We start from the raw sequence: 5084 nt of genomic DNA on the forward strand, positions 1-5084 counted from the left end.
AATGTGAACTGATGTCAAGTGAGTCACAGAAATAATAAAATAATACTGTTTATCTTTACACGTCAGCTGTTGTGCTATATGAAAGTCATTCTACATTACAGACCTTATAAAGTTAAATGATATTGTACTGCCACAGTAAGAAATTATTCTAGGCATTTCTTTTGAAGTAAAGTAAAAAAAGAGAACAAAAAAACATGAGGTGTGATTCTAATGTTAATCTTCATAAGAACATCCATTTTATTTGAGACAAAGCCTTAAACAAATGTTTTATTGCAAAGGTATTGGTAACCCATCTGGATCAGAGCCTTAGATTACCCTACTAATCTCTGACTACACAGCAACTATAAACCAAATTGGCAGAGGCATGAGTCAATATTCTTTCACTCTGACAATGAGGACAAGATGGTTTGACAACCTGCCGTGGTTGCTGTTTGTTTACTGAGAAAAGTGTATTAGCAGCAAGCCTGGTCTCCTGGAAGCAGGACTCTGCAGGTCTAGCTCCCAGCCCAAGGGCCAGATTCAGGCTCAGAGGAGTCTTGTGAGTCTCTCAGGGTTGCCTTGACTTGACTTAGGCCTTCCTCTGCACAAAAACTGTGTGCGGCTTTAACTCAACCATTAACTTTCTGGCAGCTCAGTTGCCTCTAGGTTGCAGCCCCCAGTCCCCGCTGTCTCCCAGATAGGTGAGGGAATAAGTAGTTTAAAATGTTTAGGCCAGACAGAACCTCTTCAAAAGATGGTGCTGGTTTTTATTAATAACACACTCTACAGTTGTACGCTGTAATTACTGCCTCTGAGCCAGCAGCAGTAAAGGAAGGCGATGCTGCTCTCCGTGCTGGGCACGTTACTGCCTTTCCCCGGTAGCCTTTGAGTACTTTGCACCTGCGGCAGTGGGCTCAAAACAGAAAAAAGCATTTCTTCTAAGAAGAAATCTGTTGGCCTTGAGTAGGAGGACTTTCCAGTCACTGAGCTGATGCTGTCCAAGGGTAAAAGGAAAGCAGGATGGTGCTTCTGGATGGCAAGGCCAAAGCCTTTTGCCACGATTTTTAATATGCAGGCTGTGCATCTTGCAAAGCAGGCACTTATAAAACTTTTCTTGAAGTGCAGAAAGGCAAAAAGCAGAAACGTGGCTCCTTGGAAATACCAAAAAAAACAGCAAACCAAAAAGCAGCTATAGGCCAACCTCCACAGAGGCGGTTATTTGCATTGAGGAAGCTTTTGCTGAGGGTTTCCCTCTGCCTTCTGGTCAGAAGATGGCTTAAGCGAGGCAGAACTTCATCTATTGAATTCGGAATGAGAAATACACAGAGACTGTGTGCCCAGGGGGAGGCCATCAGAAACCCTTGTATTAACATTTACTTTAAAAACAGTTTGCACAAACGCAACTCAGTTTGTTAGCCAAGGAAGATAATGTCACTGATAATGCCATGGACATGCTACCGAACGAGATACAAACACAGAGTCAGAAATTTAGGGTGGTTTTTAAAGGTATCAGCTGTGAATTCCCAGCCTCAGGGTGAGTCATTTAGACCAGATGCAGCATTTCAAGGAATCATTTCTAGTGAAGTGACTAAAGAGTTGGAGGAGGCCCAAGTGCAATGCATTCATAGGCATCCCATGGGTCAGATGAAAGAAGCTGTTTCTTAAGGGGGCCCTGGGCCAGATGGTATTTGCAGATGATGTCGACACAAAGGCCACAGGAGGTGGAGTTGCCCAAATGGAGGGAAGCCTCTTCCAGGAAAGCAGGAGCTGCAGAGATGTCAGCACACAACGGCCACAGCAACACGTGTGAAGAGCAGTCCAGGCACCTGCTGCTCGCTGCAGAAATCAACAGCTGAAAAGGGTTGTGATTTGGTGAAAAGATGATCCAAGAAAAATACTTAGGAGCCGAAGGGGAAGAAAACGTACTGCCAGAATAACACTGGGAACTACTAATGACCAGCTGATACAGACACCAAAATAAATTCTTCTCCCATCAGATTTGGTGTGTGTGAAAACTCAGTGGATTATGTTGTGTGATCAATATTTCTATTGCTATTGTACTGAGAGTCATCTTCATCTAGGGACCCTGGAGGGGTTCTGGGCTACTGAAGCAAGTAAATGTGCTCTGGAGCAGAACTGAACCCCTCCACAGAAAGCTGGCAGGAAGAGACATGGTCCAGGGAGTTAGTTCTCCAGGCTTCAGGTACTTCTAGAATGAGTACAGAGTGACAAAGATTAATTGCTCCCCGTGATAGCTCTCAACTAGGTCATTGTGCAATAGTACGCCTAAGTGAACCTGTTGGAGTATTTGAAACTACAGCTGTGCTGTCAGGTTTTCTTGTCAGGATGCTGCCTCACACAGCATCAAAAGTTGAGTTCTAAGTAAGAACAAAAAATGTGGTTGAGGGTACCAGACCCCAAGGACAATAGCCAAATGTTTCACAGCATGTCATGGTAAAGAAGTGTGAAATATCCCACTTTGTCCAGAAATTAGGGGAAAAATTCACAGAAGACAAAGAATAAAAGTTAGTGCTGTAATGCAACCCATTTTCCTTAAATTTGCAAGGATTTAAGTAATGCAAGTGAGTGTAGTATCAGGTGACATACCACACTGTGCAATTGCATCTTTTTTTTTCTTGTCACAGTGGACAACTGTGAGGGATTACATTAGGTGGTGGAAATGGCCTGACTGCATCTACATCAGCTTGAACTTCCCATACTGCAGTCCTTAAAGAAAAAAAACAAACAACCCTCAGCGACTTCCCCAACAACTGAGTCAAAGCTATGCAATAACTATGAGAAATGCAATTCAAAATAGTGGCAAACTTTCCTGCAGTCAAGAGCAGGATGTCTTATTGGTTTTGACTGGGAGTCTTGAGTCATCCAATTACCCTGACACTGACAAATTAAGACAGAGCGCAAACCACTGCAAGTTCTGCAAAGTACCTTTCATATTCATGCATACGCCAGAGATATTTCAGAGGATGATAAATTATCTAACTCAAGGTATGAAATCTGAAGACACCCAAGAAAAACCACAGGAGGAAGATCCAGCCTGGGCCAAAAGATCTCTGAAGCTTTTTTAGCAAATTAGTTTGCTAAAGAAGGTTTAACTCGCTTGGGATGTCACTGGCTTCTGTACTGAAGCCTTCAAGAGACAAATTGCACACAATGGACAGGCCTGGTCAGCAGAACAAACATTTTTGTGATGCTGATAATCTAGAATGAAGAATGCAGGGTATCCCCCAGACTTGAGTGGGCAGTCTCACGCTGGAACCTGGGCGGACTGGCGGGCTTCCTGCAACCACGGAGATCACAGCAGTGATCAAACTGCTAATGCTTTCAAATTCTTGCTAAACAGAATAGGGAAAAGTTGCAGACAATGCCTGGTGGTGATGCTACATAGTTGTCTTAGTGGGAAAATGCTGGTTTTGTATTATATTACACTTTTTGTGTTTGATAGGTGAGGAGAGGCAAATGGAAGTTGGGCCAGAGCTTTTACTCCGTGCTCCTCTAAGTCTTAGCCTCCTGTGTGTGAATGATAAAACAAGCTAGTAGAAGACAGCTCTACATAGATAAAATTATGCCTGTCATAAAGTCTTCAATGCTAAAAAGTATTGCTAAAATATTTGCTTTATTCCACATCTGATCCCGGCTGACTGAGAAGAGCAACAACAGGAGTTTCACAGTACCCTGCCCAGACTCTCTTTGAGAAGATCAGTCCTGTAAGCTATACGAGCTGTATGTGCAGGGATTATACTTTATGATTGTATGACTACACAGATTTTTATTTTTTTTTAAAGAAAAAAGTCCAGACTACAGATTGACACTGTTGTATAAATAAAACCCAGCTACCTGAAATAAGGCCTTATCCGTCACCACTTGTTCAGTGGTGGAAAGCAGCACCATCTGGTCTCCAGTCCTGTAGCTGCCTGGCTGAACAGGGCTTGGGAGCACTGAGGAGCTACCGCTGCCTGGGAGGAAGGGAGTGCCTGGCATTAGTCACCAGGCACCCCGGCTGAATCAATTCATGGAGTCCTGATTCAGCAAGTTAAACATTGGTGTGAAACAGGAGATGGGTCCTCAGCACTCTGCACTGAAGCGGAAAACTGCTGGGATACCTGAGGGAAGGCCAGCGACATGGCTCTGGAGCCCACACATGATGCAGAGCCAGTGGGATGTGGCCTGGATCTCCACGGGCTTGGCCCTGGGTGCCACTGGTGTGCTGGGGGCAGGATATCCTATCTGTGGGGAGGGCGGTGACCACGAAAGGTGTATGAGGTGGCCCTGGGAGCCCATGGCCTTGTTCAGAGTTTGCTTTTCCCAAATCTATTTTTCCTCACCCCAAGCAGAAGATACAAAAGCTTACACTTAGGCCTCCTGTGCCAGAGAACGACTGCCCACAATTACGCAAAGCAAATGTGCGCTTGGGGAATGCCACATCAGCAGTCCTCCTAGGGTGCACGGAGGACCAGTGCCAGCCCGGTATGGTGTTTACGTAAGAGTTGATCTGTGCTTCCTAGTGTGATTCACAGGGCTCTGCCCTGCTGGAGTACCTAGAAGTTAATTCTGTATCTGGTCCCGGTACTCTGCTTTCTACAGCAACTGCATCGGTAAGAGTAACATTGCAGCAGATGTTATGGTCCAATTAACAGAGATGTTTTTAATTGGCATTTTTGTTTTTCCACATATTTTTTCTAACCATATTTTTTGAGTTTGCAAACTTAATTTTCAACTGCAAATCCTGCTTTCTATATTTAGATGAAAACCAGAACACTAACATTTAGAAATACAAGTTGCCAGCACTGTTTAAACACCCTCCTTTTAAATATGTAGGTTCGCAAAAATTAAACTGGTGCCTCTGTATTTTGAAGAGCTAAAAATGACACTGGTTTCAAAGATATAAAGCATGAAAAGAAATGTTAAACTATAAATAACTCAGTTTTCACTTGTGCTCCAGAAACTTGCACAGCTTTCTATATAGGTAGCCACTGGGTTACCAACTTATTTATTGATGACAAAATGTAGTAACAAGTTTGAGAATTTCATAGAATGTCACTGTAGCACTAATTGTATTTCTTTATTAAGAACAGTAATTTCAAAAA

Source organism: Balearica regulorum, chromosome 1 (genome assembly GCF_011004875.1).
Source record: "Balearica regulorum gibbericeps isolate bBalReg1 chromosome 1, bBalReg1.pri, whole genome shotgun sequence".
In the NCBI taxonomy this organism is placed as follows: domain Eukaryota; kingdom Metazoa; phylum Chordata; class Aves; order Gruiformes; family Gruidae; genus Balearica; species Balearica regulorum.